This window comes from Gymnodraco acuticeps, unplaced genomic scaffold (genome assembly GCF_902827175.1).
Source record: "Gymnodraco acuticeps unplaced genomic scaffold, fGymAcu1.1, whole genome shotgun sequence".
Lineage (NCBI taxonomy): Eukaryota > Metazoa > Chordata > Actinopteri > Perciformes > Bathydraconidae > Gymnodraco > Gymnodraco acuticeps.
Window position 1 is genome coordinate 3,653,490 of NW_022990459.1, and position 23,678 is coordinate 3,677,167.

Consider the following 23,678-nt stretch of genomic DNA (forward strand, 5'->3'; position numbering starts at 1 on the left):
ATTCACTAATCGCCTGGGTTAGGGTTTCAATGTGATTTTAAAGTGATTGCTCCTCAAATAGGCATGACTCTTTTCCTGGCTAAATGGGAATTCTTGCATATCAACCAAGTTTAACTTCGATCGACCAATATTGATGATTTAAAAGATCTTTCTTCTATATAATGCCTCAATGAAATATGGATTAAAGTTATGTGAATAGAGGACTTCAGGTTATTATTAAAGGTATTGGCAGGCAAGTTGCATGAAGCTATTTTGACATGGTGTCTTGTGTTTTTTTTGCACATATTTTGCACTCCAGTTTTGTACCTGGACTTATTTGGAGCGAGGTTGTAAGATAGAGATCAGAGAAACTTAAATGAATAGCTCCAGAATAGCAGAAAGTTGACCAAGTCGTGTTTTTGGCCTTTCAGGGTGAGACTCCAGTATCTACCTGTCATAGTGACATGGTGTTGTACAAATCCTGGGCAGAACATATTGCTTCCATGGATGTGCGTGCATCCAACCCTGCACAGTTGCTACGCTGGTTAGCGTGCAGGAAGCATATGTTTGAGCAGACCCGGTGACATAGAAACTTAAAGTCTCCGATCACATGATGGCTAAAGGTCACACAAAGGTCAGAGCCAACTGCTATGCGCGTGCAGAGCAGCTCCTGCCGTACAAATCATACCACGGTTTCATTCCAGACACCTCAGCAGCTGTCTTTTTAAAGACATAACCCTCTGTCTTTATTGTTTGATTTTGTTGCAGTCTTCGGTGCTAATTGGTTATTTGCAGTGGAACCTCTCACTTGTCAAGCAAACACCGTGATCAGCACTGTGAAGTCTTTTTGGATCTGCCCTTGATGAACTTTCGGCTCATACACATGCAAATGATTCAGTGCTGTTCCTATTGATTCAAAACAAATCATCATTGTGAATCATATGACTTCCTGTGCACAGTGAGGTGTTTGCCAGGAAAGACATGCCAGACACTGAACACAAATGCCATCATGTTTAAGACTGGTAAGGTTGAATCATTGTGTGTGGTATGAATAAGATGGTGGAAAACTGTCATTTTCATGGGAGATGAATATTTTTTAAACGCATTTTCAAATGTTTGCAAGAGGTAACTTCAATCAGCTAGTATTGACTTTGAAATAGAAACCTGCAGGCTCTTGGAGCTAGATTGGTAGTTGTGGCAAACAGAATGACGTTGATGGGGTCAAACTTTCCATTTATGTGCCATTTCTTCCTTGTCTAACCTTTAAATCTGAATGTAAACGTGTTGCATAGTTCAACAGTATATATTCAGCGCTGAAAGAATTGGCTTATAAATAGCTTACCCATACAAGAAAATGTAGCTTGTCTTGGAGTCAATTGTGTCAAAAAGAAAATGATTGCACACATATCAATGACTTCTTTGTCTTGGTTTGGCAATATATAAGTAAAAGACAAGTAAATCACGATTACCGCACTCCATTAGCCTCCGAAAATCTTCGTCCTGACCTTATAATGGCGTCTAAATAGGAATCAAACCTCCAGCCATGCATGGGGGATTAATCTGATTCTTCCACCCTTACCTTAGGGTGCCACCCAGCCTCATTGGCGGAGCACAGACTGTACTTCCTTCCCATAAATCTCTCTGTCTCTTCCTCTCCATCCGACTCCCTCCACTCCCATCTGCTTTATATGGGCGCTTCGAAACGTACACGTGAGCACATACGCACAAAAAAACACACACATATCCATACACAGCTGCAGAGCTGACAGGTCTAACCTTGACTCGCACAAAGAATGAATGGTAATGTAGTGAGGAGGGCGGGGGGGCACAAACAGGATGTCAGAGAGATGCTGCTTGTCTCTGCCCGACCTACCTCTTTCTTCCCTGTGGAGCCTGAACTCAGCACAGTCTTTCTGTTGGAGGCATTTTATCTCTTCTCTCACTGAACCGCAACAGCTACCTTTTCTTTTTCTCTCTTCTCACTAAACTGATCCCAGGAGCTTAAAAGCAAAAATAACCGTTTTCGGAGATTAGCACTGTGGTCAAATCAACACCAAATTCACACTAAAATAATAATCCTTGATGATATGAACCCTGCTTTTGTGTTTCATGCTACCACATCGATAATGAAATCATATGTAAAGCTGCACAGCTGCCAAGGTAATACACTTTAAAACTTGAAACCACCAATCCACTCAAACATAACATATCTATCATTGTATAATGTTTCTGGTGTGCTTCTGCTCTATGGTAAGCATCTATCTAGCCTAGAAATGAAACTACATCCCTTGGACGAATGAACAAGCTATTGGAACCTGGTCAGGCCCTGCTGTAAACCTGGTCCAATTGATTTAAGAATACAGCCAAACTTTAGCAGCACTTTATCCAGCTTTGTGTCAGTGTGTGCTCCAAAGTCTGTCCAAATCAGTTCAAACAATGAACCAATGCTTTCACGTAATTTACCAGAAGTCTGGCAAGCTATTCTCAAAGCTGGGAAAGTGTAAGTGATGGAACCTAGAATGTGTCAAATTGATAACTACTTAGAATCCACTGAGTTGATAGGCAACACATGCATGACTTTAGAGTCTATAGATTATCCCTATAGATGTGGATTTCATACCCTTTTCTCTCCATTGTTGTATATCCTTGGGACATTGAGTTAATCAAATATAACAAATGTGCCCCCCTCGTGATGTTTCCTGGCCCGAACACATTGGAGTCATTGGGGTGTACTCTTTGTCGATTTGGAGTCTACGACCTGAAAATGTTTGCAAAGCTATAAAGAGAGCAGCCGGGCCTTCAGCGGTAAACTCCCCAGCAGTGATAGATGTTTGTGTTCTAGATAGCAAAGTGATCGATGGGAGTATTGTTGGGGGGGGGGGGGGGGGTGTTCAGAGTTGCTGTTATTGTGTTTCGGAAAAGCTACGGGGAGATGGGGTGAGGGGGGGCAGGGGAGAGTTTGACGGGTTTATTGAGAAGCGTGATCTACTGCACCGCCCCGGGACTCCTAGATGTAGTTAGAGAGGGCAGAAAAGAAAGAGGCATTGGAAGAACAAAAAAAAGAGAAAGAGTCAGTGAAGGTGAATGAAGAGGAATGTAGAGGAAGTCTGCATGAGAGGGAGGAAACAGAGGCAGGAAGTGAGGATGGTGCAGAGGTAAATGTGTTGGTTATCTGTTGATGTTTATCTGCTGTGTCCTGAGGGCTTGTGCATTCATAACAGTGATCTAATCTGCACCTCTGGAGACACACACACACACACACACACACACACACACACACACACACACACACACACACACACACACACACACACACACACACACACACACTCTCTGTGCCCATGCCACCAATCATCCATTTAAACCATCATCCATCTGCCCTTCATCCAATCCATCCATTCAGCCCACATTTCCACTTTTTAATTTATCCTCCCCTTTATGCCGCAGAATTCCTTCCATCTTTCAATCCGTGCTTCCACTACTACAACCTGCTGAAATCCAATTGGCCTTAACTCACTCCCCCTTCCTCCCCCACTCTTTCCCATTTACCTTCTGCTGCCGTAGGGTTCAATGGAGTTTTAAAGGCAGAAACCGATGCCAAGTATTTCAGATTGAAGCTGCTGACGGCTGATATTTTGTGCTGATATTCAATAGCTTTCAAATTGGCCAATTTCATGGCAAAAAAAGTCTATAATATTCTAAAGATTGGGCCGAGCCCGGCAGGTGATAGGTTCGGAGTTTGAGAGTCGCCATGCAATCTTGTCAATGTTTTTTTAACACTCTAGTACGGTTGGGTTTTTTTTCTCCAGGTCTGACACTTAGTAGCCTTAAAGAGCAGCTTAGCACCTGCTACAAACCTGGCTTTTGTGGACCTCTGTTAAATTCAATTCCAACTAAGTTGCAGTGTTGTAGAAGTGTACCCCAAGGTCTGTCGTTATACTACGGTCACTCCATTGGTCGGGTCAAAGGGGCAACGTACTTGAAACCTTCAAACAGAGAAATAAACAGTGAAAACCCATGGAATTTGTCATTTGTCGCTCGACCTTGTGTTAGATTGTCAACCCTGTTTAGGGTTAAGGACTTTAAAATCCAATTAAATAAATCATTCCAGTGTAGAAATGATGTATTTCCACTGGCACTATCCCGACATCTTGCAGGCTCTTAAGAAATTCTTCAAGAATGTATGTGTGAACGTCACTGAACGAGGAGTTTTGGATTATTGTTCTGAACCTTTTTACTGAATAATAACGAATGGAGGGGATTCTTTTGGAAAAGGCGTCCATTTAGGCACGAATTACATTATATGCCTCTCTTTACTTTGATTGGTGGACAGATTTATAAGTCTCCCTCCACTCTGTGAGAAGCCTCCTTAAGGGCCTGCATGCCCTGGCATGTTAGATGCTGAGTCGGTATCATATGGACACATGTATACCCTATATGCCTTGAGTATGTCACATGACAGGTGACAGTGGGTGAGTGACGGTAAAGTATGTGGGTGTCTTTAATGTATGTAATTAGACTCTCTCTGGGTTGAATAGTGTGTATTTTTATATTAGTCACCGTACCTTCCTCCTTTTCCTTTGCATTTACCTCAAAGAGATTTTATTCCATTTCCCATGTTTAAATGAAAGTTTGAGTAAACAGTAATAGATCAGTGGAGCATGCAGAAACCTCCATTTACCTTGTTTTTTCTCTAGCGTAGCATGGCTAAACTGCGCTGGATGACAGCAATTTGTGATTTCTCTTTGTGAGTGTTTCAGCTGCATCGTGTGTGTCTGAGCTCAGTGTGTGCAAAGGTGGGCATATCAGTTTTGCACAATGAAGCGATTGACAGAGGTCGGAGCATCGCGATAATGGCTAAAAACCAATGTCAGCTTCTCATTCTTTTTGAACAGCAAAGACCCTTTTCAGAGAAAGCAGACTGATTATCCTCCTTCAAACACCACCGCTTAGGCGAGGGCACTGTAATTTGCCACTGAGAGGCTGAAACATGAGGTGTCTTTGGAGCCATCGATTCCTGTTGGCCTAAGCCGAAAGGGAACAAGAGGGTGAAAACAAGCGGGGGCCAAGCCATTGCTGTGGATGAAACACCGACATCTGGTGCGTTTAAGGGCTCTGGCTTCCCTCAGTTAGATGTTGTAATGCTTGTTGTGCATGGATGTGTGCACTGCCTGCGAGCGTAGCTGCTCGTTCATGCATGCATGTACGCCAAACAGTGCCTCGCTTTATCCTGTAATAACCCGATACAAGGCATGGGAGTGGAGAATGGCCTCTCAACCCGGATAGTATGTGAAAGAGGGGGGTGGGTGGGAGGACGCTGGGGCTAACGTGGCTTCATTCCTCCAAGCTGCTGTTGATCAAACGGGTATGATGGCTTTGGCAGAGGGAAGAAACTGAAGGCACCACTGGAAAGACATTAACTCAAGCGGGAAAAAGAACCTTAAAGGAGCAGAGTGGCAATCTCCACTGCTTGGCTCATTTCCCTCAGCACAGATCTATTTTTTTCAATGTCCCAGACCATTTCCCACCAGGGATGCTTAGCTCGTGTGATCTCTCTGCATGTTTGGATACGTGTGTGATCAAGACCCCCCCCCCCCCCCCCCCCCTTAAGTCAGCCTAATTTCTATAATTGAAAACAGTCATCTGATGTGCAGTTCAAATGTTGGGCAGACAGCGGCAGCACTAAGATGTTGCCCAGTGATGCATGAATTAGCACCGTAGCTAATTCAGCCCAAGTGAAACTCTGAGGCATTACCACTTCAAATGTATTATTAATACGCTTAAATATAGATGATTGCAAGGAAAAGGTTTGTATTTGGCTTGAAAAGTAGTTCCAAAATGAGCCTGGAGTTATTTTTGTAGGTTAAATTAAAGTGCTGCTCAGATTCTGACAAATTCTCACAACTTGAGGGAACTTTATTTATGGAGCGAATACAAAAATACATGGTGGTCTAGCTAGAAGCTTTTATTTGTCTCTTGACATTTTGAAGTTGTTTTTTGCAGGTGCAGTTTTTTATCAGACCGCAGCAAAAAATATCTCAAGTTGAAACAAAAAGTATTTCTTTCTCTGCCAGGCTCAATGATTTAAACTTATCCTGCAACTTGCTCACAGTTATCAAAGCCTCCGCCTGATAAAAGTGCCACATGTATTTTTCAACTAAACCCAGAGACATCATATTTGTTTCCACGTGTCATTGCTGCAGCTTGACGGAGTAATCTGCAGTGGATTAGCTGAAATGGAGGGAGCGACACTGTCTGTGTGTTTGGGCAAGGGGCTTCTGGGTGGAGGGTTCAATTCCCCTCCTGGGCACACCCACCTGTCCATAAACACTTCTTCTAAAAAGTTCACTTGTATTCCCCTTTAATGTTTTTGATTGGATCATCCCACTTTGAAGGTTCATATTGATCTATTAGAAAGGAGGTCAGTAATACACAACTCAACATTTACTCTGCAGTTCTCTTGGATTTCTTTAATGACTGTCGTTCCCTTTGATTGTCTACAACTTCATTTACTCATTCATTGAATATAATGCTGTTATCATGCTGTACTGCCAATATTTCACAATGATTTAAATGGAAACCCCTCAGTATTTCTACTGGGGTTGCACCGTTCTGATACTAGCTTGTTGAGTTGAGAGTCAGGCGGTGTTTGCATGGTGCAGAGTTTGTGTTGATTTATCCGAAACACTCATAAATCATAGAACTCATTCAATAATAATAACACAAACATAAAACAGCATGTCTTGAAAAATAAGAATAAATTGCTCGCAGATGATTCCGCTGAGCGAGAATCTGCAAGAAAAATCTAACAATAAGAGAAAATACACCACAAATATTCATCGTCACCACGGGTTATATGATTGTTGGAGGGCCTTGAACAAAATTGAGCTTCTGGGTTCCTATGTATATATATTATAAAAGCTTATTTTTGCTTTGAGGTATTTCATACAAAGAACATTTATTCCGTATCAAGCTATGTAAAAACCCCAAATAAGGAAGTTTTCAAACTAGATTTCAACCCATGTGTAATACTCAAGGTATTGGCCAAATATTAGGAGATAAAGAACCATAAGGGCCCTGTGGTGACTTCATACCGCGCTGTACAACAAACACATTTTCAATGGAATTAGCCAAAACAATCAAACCAACTGTAAACCCAAAGCTTCGGGGGACTGTTGGACTTCCTTTGGGCAGTTTGTTGGTAATCCGGCTTTGGTTATTGTTGGCATGAGTAAAACATGCTTTTTATTCGAGTATGATAAATTGTTTTGATTTGATTTTGTAGATTTATATGAGCGGATTTACTTAAAAACCCACTTGTCTGTCAGAGGAACAGAACGTCAGAACCATTTATTTTAACGGTAATGTCTCACCAATAAAACACTCCACAATTAAACATAATTGCAGGTGCAATATATTTGTAAATGGTAACGATCCAATGATGCTAATGTCTGGTAACACAACAGGAAACAGCCCAAAGAGGTTTGGAACTGAGTTTATAAAGTAACCATTATTACACATGAATCACCATCTGGGGGATTTGTAAACCATAAATCCAAGGCTATTTGAAAAATGGCCAGGCCTTTATATATATACAGTGCGTGTGTGTGTGTGTGTGTGTGTGTGTGTGTGTGTGTGTGTGTGTGTGTGTGTGTGTGTGTGTGTGTGTGTGTGTGTGTGTGTGTGTGTGTGTGTGTGTGTGTGTGTGTGTGTGTGTGTGTGTGTGTGTGTGTGTGTGTGTGTGTGTGTGTGTGTGTGTGTGTGTGTGTGTGTGTGTGTGCACGGCCTCTGGGCACATTGTGATGCCGTTTTGGACGGCTGCCCTCATTCTGATGTCCCTATCGACTCCCTGGCCTACATGGCCAAGTACAGGCGTGTTTTCCACTGCAGGTCGATACAGACGCAGTGCTGAGGGGACAGCCCGAGGCTTACACACACACACACACACACACACACACACACACACACACACACACACACATGCTCTCACTTAAACACTTACAAGCATGGAAACACAATAGTGTGCACAAGGTACAAGCAGAAACACCAGTGGAGGAGGCATGGGATTAATCTGGCAGGGGGGGGGGCTGTATAAACTGCCTGCTCTGTAGAATTGTCAGATTACATTGTTTTAATCCAGTTGTGTGATATGATCAGTTATTAGGGGTCGGCAGTTTATTTAAGCTGATAATCAATGATCAACTCCACCAATTGGCTTCTCTTTTACTGCGAGTGTGAACAGGTACCTCTTAACTACAACGTGCATGTTTTCTATCCTGCCTCCAAAATGGTGGCATGTGCTCCCCATTGATATCCGGACAGCAGAAAGGCTTCACATCTTTCTTCTCAGACTGAAAACCCACCTTTTTAACTGGCCACCAAAACACTTTTTGACCTAAGGTTTGGCCATCTGAATATTCTTGAAATTTGGTGGGAGACTGTAGCATTGGCAAAAATAAGTAACCATACATTTTAGAGGGGATTTTAATTATGCGTCAAATAATTGCATATTATTTTTATTATATAACAACATTTCCGGGGGTCTGCCCTCACCTAATGCCCTTCTAGTTCTTGGATATTCTCACTATTTGACTTTTAAATTAAATTTCAAAATGATTCCCTGTTGAGCAACGTTAAAATAAAAACGCCACAATTACCTATATATCAAACACTTGGTGGATGTAGGGATTCAAACTAGGACAGCACCATTTGGAGAAAGTCACTTATTGTAATTATGATGCCTAATATTGCAGGGACTTCATTGATTTAGAATTCTATTTTCAAGATTTTTACCTTTGGATATTGCATTCATATATTGCTATTTAGATAAATGGTGTAACCTCAATTGGAGCATTTGTAGCTTCCTCCTTTCTGAGGACAGCAGATGTAGAATCAAGGGTTATTTCTCCAATTTGAGAAAGCTTTTTACTCTCTTTCTGAGTAGAATTCCTCAAGATGTTTAATCTGAACTTCATGTGTAAAATTGGTGAAGTGCCCCAAGAGTCGAGGTATATTATGGAGCGTATTTCTATAACTGTGGACATACAGAACCCAGTTTCTCAAAGAGGTGCTAGCCATCTCGGGAATAATAACATTGAGACTGATAGAGATGAAAGCGCTGCTGTTCTTCCTCCTTATGCATGTTTCCTCTCCAGGCTCCCTCCTTCTCTTCACCCTAACAGCTAGAGCGGTTATTACTACTTAAAGTACTGCACTTGCTGACAGGGAGGTTGGTGGTTGTGTGTGTGTGTGTGTGTGTGTGTGTGTGTGTGTGTGTGTGTGTGTGTGTGTGTGTGTGTGTGTGTGTGTGTGTGTGTGTGTGTGTGTGTGTGTGTGTGTGTGTGTGTGTGTGTGTGTGTGTGTGTGTGTGTGTGTGTGTGCTGTAAAACACTGGGCTGATGGCTCCCGTGGGTATTTCAGAAGCTGCAGTCGCTTCTCTAAAGTTCAAGCAATTACATTTTCCGACCGGGTGCCATTTACCAAACAGTCTCTGTGTGTGTGTGTGTGTGTGTGTGTGTGTGTGTGTGTGTGTGTGTGTGTGTGTGTGTGTGTGTGTGTGTGTGTGTGTGTGTGTGTGTGTGTGTGTGTGTGTGTGTGTGTGTGTGTGTGTGTGTGTGTGTGTGTGTGTGTGTGTGTGTGTGTGTGTGTGTGTGTGCAAATGTGTTTGCTTTTATAGGCATATGTGTTTGTTTATAATGTCTGAGCCTTTCTGTTTAAAATATTGTACTCTACCTTATACATAAAGATTTGTTGTGAAGTACTGAAAACAGGTTGTAAACAAGGTGTGTAGGTTGAACAAATAAACATGCAAATGTGTACAGTCTGTTGTACACCTTCTCTATCCTCCACTCTGGACTCTAGCCTCACCTTCAACTCCCACATCAGGTCTACTGTCAAAACTGCTTTCTTTCACCTACGAAAAATCTCCAGACTCCGGCCCTCTCTCCCCAACCCCGTTGCCGAAACATTCATTCATACCTTCATCTCCTCTCGTCTGGACTACTGCAATGGAGTTCTGTTCGGGGTCACCAGCAAAGCCCTGGACAGGCTCCAGTACGTCCAGAACTCTGCAGCCAGGCTCCTCACCCACACTAAGCCCTAGCAACACATCACCCCTACCCTCATCCACCTTCACTGGCTCCCGGTCAAGTCACGCATCCAGTACAAACTCCTCCTGCTAACTTACAAATCTCTCCACTCCCTAGCCCCTCCATACATCTCTGACCTCCTTCAGCCCTACACCCCCTCTCGTCACCTGCGGTCCTCTGACAAAGGGCTGCTCTCCATCCAGCGCTCCAAGCTGAAAACATTTGGCAACAGAGCCTTCAGTGTCGCAGCCCCCACCCTCTGGAATTCTCTCCCCTCTGCAATCAGGAATGCAGACACTCTGGACACCTTCAAAAAACACCTCAAACACCATCTGTTCACTCACGCCTTTGGCCTCAACTAATATACAGTACTCAGCAACCTGTTCCTGTTTTGTTTTCTTCAGCCTATGTATCTGTATGATTATTATTACTTTTTGTTTTGTTACTTCCCATTGTAAAGCGTCCTTGGGTTTCGTGAAAGGCGCTATATAAATTGAAATTATTATTATTATTATTATCCTGAAGAATGCAGACTGTTTGATATTTTTAATCATAATCAAAATGATTAAACTCTGGCAACTAATTCAAAGGTTTCAAAGGCGTTATTTGTCAAATGCACAATAGCTGCGTTACAATTTTGGCAATGAAAATCTCCAGTGTCCTCCAGCAATGCAACAACCAATATACTGAAAATAAAAAGGAAACATACATCAAAAAGTGCAAAAGACATGAAGTAGGCTGCAGGAATAGGAACAAAATATACATATAGGATAGATCAAGAATCAAATGCTGTACACTTCAATGAGTTGTCAGTTATTTGACTTGACATCCTATACTACTCTAAGGGTTTAAAGCAGTGTTTCTGGTCATCTTGACCACAGGGCTGTGGATCTGACACGGAGCTTCAGATTGTAAGTAATACAGCAGTGGGTCAGCGCACTGAGGGGAACAGAGTGATGTGTTTGGCATGCTGCTGCCGATGTGCAGGACATGACTGGAATGTGTGTGAGCAGCAGGTTTTGCGTCGGCCTGGTGTAGAATTACAGAATAGGATTGGACCAATATGTGCCGTTAAAGGCCAACACAGATCATTTTGAATTTGAAGATGCCATTAAGTCATATTTTAGTTGTATGTACTTCTGAGAGGAGCAAGCAGCGTCTGCAATGGAAGGTTATTCTGGTCGGGCCGTAGCTACACACTAAAATTCAAGATGTCGCAAAGCACATTTTTCATATACTGTACTAGCATGAAATCTGGTTTCAGTTGTAATAGAAAACCAGAATGAAATAAGAAAGCCAAAACACATTTTATTTTCTGCTGCAAGAAGAAACTGAATAAGAAAGTCTTTATTTGAAAAAGAGACGATTAAAACCTGCCTCTTTAAAACTGCACTTATCAATATTTAATGTTATTTTAAATAGTGTTGGTTCCAAATTACCACTTTCATCCACCCCGTTTCTGGAAGCACTTATTTTTAAAACCTCACAATGTAATCTTATCAGCGAAAGTTTTTTTTATCCTAGTATGGATGTCTACAGAACCTATACTTCAGTACAAATAAAACAAATTCTGAAATGGAGTAGTAATCAATTCTCAACAGTGCAACAGGTACTGTCAAGGACACACTAGACCAGTGATTCTCAAACTTTTTTCAATAATGTACTCCCTTTGAAAAAATAATTCAGCCATGTACCCCCTGATCAGCGCAAAAACAATTTGTTAGGAAATAAATGCCTATATAAAGAGGTACAGTACAGCGCTGCACCATCAGTGTCTGATTTATTAAAACAACAACCTTGTAACTGAGAAACACTTAAATGCTACATTCCATCACTAAATTCATGGCAAACCAATTTTAACATCATGCAATAACACTAAGACGACATTAGTTGCATTGAACTGATCTTTTTAATAAGTTGTTCTTACAATGTAGTGAAACATGGGCTTGTGCTTCACTGAGGATCTTTGTCATTCTGACAGGGAGGCAAACTGCAGTTATTACACTTCGCGTTTTGAAATATGCGTAACTCTGTTCATATAATACCCACACTGCTCAAACTTCGTTACTTTTCCTAAAATTGGTATTTTTTTCATTAACATAAAATAAATCTCACGTACCCCCTGCAGTACTCCAACGTACCCCTAGGGGTCCGCGTACCCCCATTTGAGAACCACTGCACTAGACTAATGGCTACAGAAGAGTAACTTCTGCTGGATAGCACTCAGTTTAGCCTCTCTGTGTTTGCAGGGATGGTCTTCAAACGCAGCGATACAGAGATGAATCTGCAGGGGCTGTTAAGTTTGAGTGTGTGTGTATCTGTGTGGCAGTAGGCAGAATGGGCTGCCATAGGCCTGACAGGATGACAGCTGTCACCAAGGAAATAGAGAGAGGAGGAGGAGAGAGGAGAGACACTGCCTCAAGGGAACACACATACTCTCTAAGTCAGGGCCTAGAAGCCGTGTCTGTATTTGGTCGTGTGTGTGTGTGTGTGTGTGTGTGTGTGTGTGTGTGTGTGTGTGTGTGTGTGTGTGTGTGTGTGTGTGTGTGTGTGTGTGTGTGTGTGTGTGTGTGTGTGTGTGTGTGTGTGTGTGTGTGTGTGTGTGTGTGTGTGCAGCTGGGTTTTGTTTCTGAGTTTAAGAATATCTGCATCGCAAGGTATAATTGGTTTGTGTTTCAGTAATGTACACATGTATCTTTACATCAGCAATTACAGTATGGTTATTGAAAAGGAACAAAGGGACAGTGTTGGTATGTGTTTACATGGTTTGTGTAAGTGTGTGTGCGCACATCGTTCCCCTGTGTGTTGGTGCGTGTCTGTGTTATATGTGTTGAGTTTGGTCTGCTTCATTAGTTTATATTGTAAAATCGATGTTGCCCATTGTGGTGCGACCTGCCTCTGTTCTTGCGCTCTTGTGTGTGTGTGTGTGTGTGTGTGTGTGTGTGTGTGTGTGTGTGTGTGTGTGTGTGTGTGTGTGTGTGTGTGTGTGTGTGTGTGTGTGTGTGTGTGTGTGTGTGTGTGTGTGTGTGTGTGTGTGTGTGTGTGTGTGCCCAGTAATAGTGACCCCGGGGACAGAGTGTGACACGGAGGGAGGAGCCCCCTAAGTGACCTGGAAAGCAGAGCCATCCATCAGCTCTTTCTCCTCTCAATCCTCTCCACCCCTCTCTCTTGTCTTTTTCTCTCCCCCTCTATCAGGCTATTACAGCAATCACTGCTCTTAAAGCTGCAGCGAGGACCTCTGAGTGAGTGTGTGTGTGTGTGTGTGTGTGTGTGTGAGCATTTCTGGGATGCTTATTCCTCTCTGTCAAGGCAGCGTAGGGTTATGTGTGTTTAACCCCTTCTAGCTAGCTCTGCTCAGCTTAATTGTCTCAGTAAGATGGAGAGAAGTGGGGGGCAGAGGACTAACGAGGGGAGATAGAGAGGGGTGTATGCAAAAGCAGGGAAACCCCATGCACCCCCATAGTGTGTAATTCAATAACCATAAACAGAGAAACGCAGCAGGTTATTCAATTGAAACATGTGTTTGAACAATCATTTATTATCAAAATGATTTATTTGCTGCCAAATCACTGCACAAAGTCCACCCTAAAGGAAAAGCGACAGGTTGTTTGTTGTACTGCTCTGAATTCAGAGTCAATATGTGTATTTGAACACGTTCCTTCATCATCAAACCACCAGAGAGATGCAGTGTGGAGATGATTTTATCTGGAGAAAGTCCTGGATCTGCTCTGTAGACAGTGAGTAATGGAGCGGCTCCCAGGACGCGGTGACAGCGGAACACATTTTCTCACTCACAGCTGGAAGTCATACATTCAAATAAAACTCATTTGGATGGGTTACCTGAGGCAAAGGAATCTCTGAGCTCAGGTATTCAGTCATTAATTTAATATCAGCAGAATGGCCCCGAAAAGTGTCACATCACATATCCCATTAATTCAAATCTTGATGCAGGGATCAGCAGCTCAGGGAGGGAGTTGGCTGTGATTGTGGAGACTGGAATAATCATTGGATTGTTTTAATGGTGCGTTCAGGTTCTATGTGGAGTAAAGGTAATTTGCTTTGCTGTCAACTTGCAGCTTTATTTTATATGCAAGTCTTTTCTTTCATCCAGTCTATACCTGTACTGTCACCTTGGCTGTAAATATGAATACAGTAAATCTGATTGGTTGACTATAATCTAGTTTTGATCGGATTCCCTCAAATATATGTTCGTAATAAAGCGAAACCAGTCCAAATCTACTCTGTAACCGCAAGGTGAGGTCGAAGGAATCAGGACCAATCAGAATCAGGATCACGTATCATTCTCCAGTATCGTGGGTGTGAGGCTCCGCAGAGAGGCAGGGGTTAAAAAGAGATGATTAATCAGGGGGGGCTTGCAGTGTGTGTGTGAGCGGGGTGAATGGGGTCTGGCATCCAAGCGGGAAGGTAATGAGTGGAGCCACAGTGTGTGTGGACCTCTAGCCTCTGCAGTGGAGAGGAGGGGGGCATGAGAGGAATACAAAATGCCCCTCTTTCCTGCCGCTGATGGCTCTGTTGGTTATGGATGAAGCAGCTTGGCCTTTCTTGGAGGAGGCTCTGTGGGAAGCTGGTTTAATGTTCCTCTTATCAGCATCAAGGATGTAGGCTTGATTTAACACGTGTCAACCTCAAGTACATTTCCTTTACGCTTAGGAGGTGAAAGCAGAAGGTGACATTCTACCATGATGTAATACATACATTTGATAAAAATCTACATGAAAACACACCTAATAGTTTAGATGTATATCTCTCTAGAATAGGTGTCAACATAAACTAGGCAGAGTTCATTCTCACTGGTACTTTACGTTTCATTAGGTTGAAGCTTTTATTCAATATACAGTGTAAACAATAAGTAAAATGAACCATGAATATATACAGTCAGAACCTTTCTTGACTCGGTTTGCTGTGATCCCTTACATGGTAGTTCAAATCTATATAATAGTTGTGGTTTGATTGACTATGAATGATCACACAAACAGAAATACCTCAAATATAACATGTTACAATTGAAACACTTATTGCCAACATGGTTCCAAGGTGTCAGAAGACAAAAACACAACAAAGCACATGAGAAAAGCAAGATAAAATTGTTTGCAAACAAGCTGGCTGTAGCTTAGCATCTTAGCTTAGCATCTTAGCGTAGCATCGTATATCCCACAAGCTAGCTATGGGTCATCTTCAAGCAGTTTTCTTCATAATAACATGTGTAACCACAATAGCTAATCAAGTACATCAATGTAAGCCTTGAAAAACTGTAAATGGTGTATTGTTACGTTTTCTAATCAATATATTGCTCCATCTTTTCTTTGATGAGCCTGTAGGCTTGGAAAGGACCTCTGATTACCAAGAAACCCTTCTGAATAGGCCAATCAAACTGCCATTATTTCTTTCCGGGTTGTTCAACAACCTGCTAATGTAGAGATCAATAGGGAAAGTCACTCAATATGTGCTGTGTGGAATTAGTAGCAGAGAATGGCTCGTAGATGTACAGAATAATTACACACAACAGTGGATTAATGGGAGGAGGCTGTGGATCCAATGTGCTAAAACAAAGACAGGACACAGTGATAGACAAGATAATTTCAAACTACGGTTAGGAGAAAAGATTTCAAAGGAAAGAAGCCCAAAACCCTCCCTCCTCCCACACCCCCATCCACTTATCATGAGTCAGGGCTTTTTAGGAGATTGCAAGATTCCTACAGAACCAGAGAACAGTTCACCCCAGGTGATTACTCGCAATTCAAATCGGCAAAGGTCACGCAAGAAGTTTGAGTTCACGTAATCGGGAGCACCCAAGGGATCAGTGCGAGGAGAGAACGCAGCTTTATTAACTCCCCTTGCCTGTTCTGATCTGTTCCCACTTGACATTAGTAGGAGAAAATGACATGCTTTTAGCAGTGGCTGCTCACATAAGAGGGTTACCTCTGTCATTTAGAGGCAAGTGCTGGTGGGAGCTGACAGGAGCCCCGGTTCTCAAGAATAACCTGGTTTAGACGATGGAAGGGGAGGAAAAGGAGAGAGATGGTGGGAGGAGAGGATGAGCTGCTGTCTTCCCACAAAATGAGAAGGGATATGGCATAGCATTTAGAATAAAATGACTTTGTTCTCTTTCCTAAATGCATGCATACAGAAGATAAATATCTGTCTTTGAATACTCCAACCTATCCATAACTACTTCTATTGACAAGTTCATTGATTTATTTAACCTTACAGCTAATGCTAATGTAACCCTGAAGCTGCAACGTAAATACAAATGCCAGCAGAAAGTAACTGATGGAAACCATTTGTAATGGTAATGTCAATAAATGTCAAGAACATGTTTTATTTTCTAGCAACCTGACCAATCTCAAATCTTTTAAGAGAAAATGTGTTATATACAGTGTTGATTCCAGCTGTTTTAGAACAGATATTCTCAGTTATTCCTAATATTCCTATCATTTTGACAAATGATTCAGTTGATCACCAACGTTTAAGTTTCTCCACAGAGAACTGTACTGGACTTAGACTTAAAGGAACTTTTTTTAACTAAGTAGAGGCAGGATCTAACTCACTTAACCTTTAAATGTATTATCAATTCAATTCAATAGCTTTATGAGCATGACCATAATTACATACAGTATTGCTCAAGCTCTGTATAGTTTTCTAATAATCAACCACATTCCCAATTCATAGTTTACCTACCAGTGAAGTTATCCAGTTCCAGAGTAAGATGAATTCACAAATGTCTCAACGCAAAACTCAAATAAAATATATCCCCTTCGGAAGATAATTCTCTCTAGGGTTTTCCTCATTTTCTCTCCTTTTGTGTAAGTCTGAAGGTAGAGGAACACAACACTTCAATCAATGCTGGCCCTAATTAGGCCTCTGCCTCACCTCGCTTGGCGTAATGATGGCGCGGCCACATAAAAAGCTTCCCGGGTTGTTTTTCCTTCACTTCAAAAGCTGTCTCCCCGCAGACCACCCCGCCTTGATTTAGCAGCAGGTCTTTAGGTTTGTTTGTCCTCTATTTTGTTTAGTCATTAAAGTTGTCACACTCTGTTTGGATCAAAGCGGCTTCAGGAGCGGCACAAATTAACGTCCTAGATATTAGTGGTGACACCTTGTTAATGGGATATAACGTGTCAGAGGGGGTAAAGCAGGAAGCTAACTTGAGGCTAGGAGGAGTTTTTGTTTTAGGGCATTGCTATATATTTCTCTGAATGTTAAGCCCCCGGGCGGTAGATTTTACATTATGTTGAGTTGTGGTTTTGGTCGCGGTGGAGTGTTAGTGTTCACTTGACAGCGGTGGTTGTAATTAGGAGTCCTGGCTTGGTCCCTGCAAGACATTGCAGGTTGTCAGGCGGTGGGTGTGGTGGTGAAATGTGATTGATGGTGAGTGGGCACAGCAGTGGGCATTATGGCTGCTGTGGTTGGCTGAGATTGGCAGGCCGCTCTGTGAAAGTGCTTTTCTGACTGGCAGACATTATATAGCCTTTTGTGGTTCTCTTGGGTGCTTTCACACAACGATAGCCAGTTAGTGTGTATCCATGAGTATGTGCTATGATCCCTCTGAGGCCGGCGATTTCCTCTCAAAAACCTTCCGCCACACAGATGTTCTGACACACTAACACACTGATGGATGGATAGTTGTGTTTACCTACTCACAAGTGTGTTTAAGCTCAGTCTGAGCCAAAACCACTCGCAATTCTTCCCTCTGTGTGAGGCGCACAAACAAGCCGCAGACAATCGCTGAAGAGACACTAATGAGAAAAAGTCACAGAGGTTTTTGCTTTAATGAGAAGGCCACGGCTCAGTTTCACCTCGCTGGTAAACAACAGTGATCGCAGCAACTCGCTGAACTGTGTGTGTGTGCAAGTAAACTTTATGCTGAGAGGTTGTCTTGCATCCCTTATTTGCTTGGCTCGGGGCGCTTGTTAGTATTATTGTCAAATTCCTTCATGAACACACACACACACACACACACACACAACACACACACACACACCCCCAGGCACACTCCAAAACACACACAGATGCTCAAAGCCAAGTCAAATCTCAGCCGGCCACGCTGACGTTAAGGACTTTAATGCAGCTGTCGTTGGCTAGTCTTTCTAAACACACACACACAAACACACACACTAACTTACTCCTGGAATTCCTATACAACAAATAGCCACATTCTAAGAGCTTTGAGGAGTGTGTGTTTGTGTGAAGGGAAGGCAGGAAGGAGCGGTGACACAGCAGTTAGCATTAGCCTCTTTTGCCATTCCCACCGCATGGCTGTCATCCTTCGCCTAGCTTAGCGTCTTCATCTGCAGAGGATTAGCATGCAGCAGTAGTCCGGCGCTACGAGCTGAGCCTCCCTCTCTGATTAGGCGTGATGCATTTGAAGCCTCCACGAGGAGAGAGGACGGCGCACACTCCGCCGCTCGGCATATCGGCTCAGCGTATTAAGCGGTGTGTGTGCGGGATGTTAAGCAGATGTTTGGTGAATGCAGCTTAGTGGAGAGGGGGCTCGTTTTAAGGAGTCCACCGCAGCAGTAAAAAAGCATTCACATGGCAGAATAGTGTCCACTTTTCAATACAAGTGTAACACCTGAGTTGTATTACACCAGTTCAGTGGTTCTCAAATGAATACAAGTTGTTTTATAGAGAGCCGCCCGCAGTGATAAGAACATTTTCATGTCTTGTTCTTAGGAGATAATTGGCTCTGGTACTACAACACTTGGCCAAAAGTATGTGAACCTAATTTGACACCCCTGATAAATGGGGAGAATAATCACACGAGTGAAAGAAATGGTTCCTCTGCGAAAACTATACTCAAGTGAGGAAAATACCGATATGTTGGTGGACACAAGCGATTCATCTGAGGATCTTAGATAAAGACCATCTAGTTAAACTCTTGTTTTATGTACAATCAGTAAAATCAGTCTTCTCAGAATTTAAACCACCTTTAAACACATTTGAACTTATTTGCATACGTTTATATATTAAAAAAAATATATTGGTTTCCAATCCTTCAAGTTTAATATATATATATTTTTTTTTCAATAATATTTAACATCATAACAGACCATGACATTACTATTCCTTGCAACTACTAGTATCGGGCTATGATTGTGATTGTATATTTTGTTCAATAACACCCTTGTGGGATCATTGGACTTCTCATTACCAAACCAAAATCTGCTGCTGTCACAACTTCCACACTTTTGGAAAGGTTTCCCACTGGATTTTGGCTGCAGAGACCTTCCTTTGGGCCATAACGTCTTCCAGTTCATCCAAAAAGTGTTGGGTGGATTTCAGGGCAGTGTGCAGGCCAGTGACGTTAACATTGTTCCATATGGGGCCTGCTGACCTGATGTGTTTCTAATTGGACGTCCTTGGCGTGAATGTATTTACTATGAGGGGCCGTGTAGGCCAAAATTCAAACTCACCTCACACACACACTACTGAAAACATCTGGCCTTGCACACACACTACTGAAATACTCTCACATTCACTACTGAACACCTCACACACACACTACTGAAAATTAAGCCTCACACACACACTATTGAAATCCTCTCACATTCACTACTGAACACCTCACACACACTACTGAAAATTAAGCCTCACACACACACTACTGAAAACATCTGGCCTTGCACACACACTACTGAAATCCTCTCACATTCACTACTGAACACCTCACACACACACTACTGAAAACATCTGGCCTTGCACACACACTACTGAAATCCTCTCACATTCACTACTGAACACCTCACACACACACACTACTGAAAATTAAGCCTCACACACACACTACTGAAATCCTCTCACATTCACTACTGAACACCTCACACACACACTCCTGAAAAGCATTTTACTGAAAGGTTCTCAGTAGGGAATGTGCATGTGTTTCACCTATGTGTGTGTGAGGGGATTCTTGATGTAACGGAAGTCATTCTAATGTAACGGAAGTCATTCTAATGTAACGGAAGTCATCTGCTAGTGGTCTCTTTGCTAGCCCCGTTAGCTTCATTAGCTCCAGGCTGCTACTCGGACGTGTTTGTTGTGTTGATGCCTGGTGGAGTATTCTTCATTGAAATATCGCACTTATCTTATGGCTCTGCGGTTCAAACAGACCGTCTATGAATGCAGTTTATTCGGTAAGTGAAATTCAAGCACTTTATTTCTTACTTGTCTTTTTATTCAGCTAACAAGCGAGACGAAGCTACATCTGTGCTAACGATGCTATCCGTAGCATACAAGTTAAAACATAATAGAGAAGTGTAAAACATTAAGAAGGATTATACTGTAAAACATAAGGCTTCTCGGTGAGGTTGGTAAAATAAGGTCATGCTTGTACATTAGTTAGTTTGCTAGTTAGGTAACTGCATTGTTATTGTTAATTTAAAATAGCTATGCTCGACGATGCAGACAGCTAGCGTCACATTAGTGTTGAAGAGCAGAGTATGAGATTAACCTCACTATAAGATCTGTGTATCTGAACAATATGAATCTCACATTTCCAGTTGGTTCCAGAAATAACGTTAACGTAGATATTGCAATATGGTTTGTTGAGCTGGAGTTGATTGTTGAAGCTTACTGGTTAACGTTCATCATATTAAACGAACGAACCCAAACGTTGTTGTTTTTATTAATATTATTACCAATACTTACTTAGCATTTTATTATCATTACACTGGAGAAACCGACTTATTGTGGCAGCAGAACGTGAACATGTAACTTAATGCCTGCATTTGAGGACGAAAAATAGCTCAGTCAATGCTTTAGGGACAAGGAAATGATTTGTTTAAATATTAGATATGACGTTATGTGTGCTTCTGTGACAATGAAGCTTATTCATTGCATTACATTTGTTGAAGATGTTTGTCTTTTACCCTTACGTGTGTGTTACAAATGAATGTGAATATGGCATAGTACAAATATTTAAATTGACTGTCTCATGAAAAACGATTCTAAAATAAAAAGGACCCCAAAGTGAGTCAACAAAACTTTCAATAATAATCTAAGGTATTGAGTTTTGGGATGTTACTTGCATACAAATCTATAAATGCCTTAAGGTTTCTAAAACATACAATATGTGGTAAATTCAACAGTGGACCCAGCAAAGATTCACATTTTTGCATGATTTGTTATTGATTTGTTGCTGTTACTTAATTTTAATAAATTCAAGTCAAGCTTAGTTACATGTGATGGGAGCTATATGCTCTTACCTGTGTGCCTCCTCCGCAACCAGACTGTATTCAAACTCTTAAGTACCAGTTCTATCTACTTTAAACAATTAAAAAGACAAAATCAACTACATTTATTGATATACCAATCTTTATTTTTGGGGCCTCTTCTTCTTTTAAATTAAATTTTCAGACATGAGATATTGAAATACAGTAATAGTTTTGTCTATTTAAAAAAGAATGAGCCATTCCTTACAGTTAACTTCATATTTCTTATTGTCTAAAGCATTTATGACACACATTTCCCCCTCATATTCACAGTGTGGATCAATTGAGACAGCGTGCAGAGACTTTGGGAGAAACCTCAGCATGACGGATGTCCTGTCTGTGGGTTTGGCTGGAGAGAACTGAGATGAAGAGGTCTTTCTCTGGGAGAAGGCCCAGGCCTGATGGAGGAGGCCCAGGCCTGATGGAGGAGGACCAGGCCTGATGAAGAAACCCCCTAACTGCATCTGTGAGCACATACTGGGCTCAGCTGTCACAAACAAATGATGGTCCTGTTTGACTTTGTGTTCACAATAAAAGTGTAGTTTCTTAGTGAATGTCCTGTATTGGTCTTTAATCTGAAATCAGCTTTTCATTTTCTTCTTGCCCCTCTGAGAAAACGGTGAGGCAGTTGTGTCCTTCAGGTATGTCCTTTCCTAACAGAAATGACAAGAAACATGACATTATTGCAGAGCAAGTGTGTTATTTATGAAAGAGGTTTGTTTATTTAGCGGCTGTAGAAATAATGTATTTTTTTAATTTTAATGTGTTTTTTTAATTCATCACTTTGTACTACAAAGATAATCAGATTATGAATGAACAGTCTGCAGTTAATCAACATTAACATATCTTATTAAATAATATTCAACTGCTCGGTTGTCTCACTGCAAGAACCACTTTTACCACGTCTTTTACAGACAATATGTAGAGACAAATGGTAGCAATTCTCACAATGTAAAATAATAATTGCCTTAAATACATTGAAATGTGAAAGCTGATTATAGTTGTTACTTTATCTATTTAAACCAGAACGTTTCTCGATTCTTTGTACAGTATGAAAGGAGTCTTTGTACCTTTGAGTCCATGCTGAAGTTCACTGATGTTAGGAATAGGTCTGTCTCTCGTGGTCAGCATCCTCTGGTCTGTCTGCATCACCTGGAAACTTTAAACAAACAGATGTATATGTAAAGTAACAATGTGTTGGTCACAGACTTGTTTTTACATGCAAACGTCATGTGATAATCTTTTTGTTATCCTTAAAAAAAAGTGCTGGATATCAAAGCCCACACACACGTAAGGGTAAAAGACAAACATCTTCAACAAATGTAATGCAATGAATAAGCTTCATTGTCACAGAAGCACACATAACGTCATATCTAATATTTAAACAAATCATTTCCTTGTCCCTAAAGCATTGACTGAGCTATTTTTCGTCCTCAAATGCAGGCATTAAGTTACATGTTCACGTTCTGCTGCCACAATAAGTCGGTTTCTCCAGTGTAATGATAATAAAATGCTAAGTAAGTATTGGTAATAATATTAATAAAAACAACAACGTTTGGGTTCGTTCGTTTAATATGATGAACGTTAACCAGTAAGCTTCAACAATCAACTCCAGCTCAACAAACCATATTGCAATATCTACGTCAACGTTATTTCTGGAACCAACTGGAAATGTGAGATTCATATTGTTCAGATACACAGATCTTATAGTGAGGTTAATCTCATACTCTGCTCTTCAACACTAATGTGACGCTAGCTGTCTGCATCGTCGAGCATAGCTATTTTAAATTAACAATAACAATGCAGTTACCTAACTAGCAAACTAACTAATGTACAAGCATGACCTTATTTTACCAACCTCACCGAGAAGCCTTATGTTTTACAGTATAATCCTTCTTAATGTTTTACACTTCTCCATTATGTTTTAACTTGTATGCTATGGATAGCATCGTTAGCACAGATGTAGCTTCGTCTCGCTTGTTAGCTGAATAAAAAGACAAGTAAGAAATAAAGTGCTTGAATTTCACTTACCGAATAAACTGCATTCATGGACGGTCTGTTTGAACTGCAGAGCCATAAGATAAGTGCGATATTTCAATGAAGAATACTCCTCCAGGCATCAACACAACAAACACGTCCGAGTAGTAGCCTGGAGCTAATGAAGCTAACGGGGCTAGCAAAGAGACCACTAGCAGATGACTTCCGTTACATTAGAATGACTTCCGTTACAGCAAGAATGACTTCCGTTACATCAAGAATCCCCTCACACACACATAGGTGAAACACATGCACATTCCCTACTGAGAACCTTTCAGTAAAATGTTTTTCAGTAGTGTGTGTGTGAGGTTAATTTTCAGTAGTGTGTGTGCGAGGTGTTCAGTAA

The 23,678-nt window shown here is 41.5% G+C and overlaps 1 protein-coding gene and 1 long non-coding RNA gene across 25 annotated transcripts in view; both read left to right on the top strand.

Moving 5' to 3' along the window:
* celf2 (cugbp, Elav-like family member 2) overlaps positions 1-23,678 on the top strand; it is a 224,327-nt gene that overhangs the window by 75,113 nt on the left and 125,536 nt on the right. The gene's annotated exons all lie outside the window — the stretch shown is intronic.
* Positions 20,108-21,843, top strand: LOC117552460. The gene is made up of 2 exons (XR_004569970.1): positions 20,108-20,218; positions 21,569-21,843. It is a non-coding gene; the product is annotated as an uncharacterized LOC117552460 (long non-coding RNA).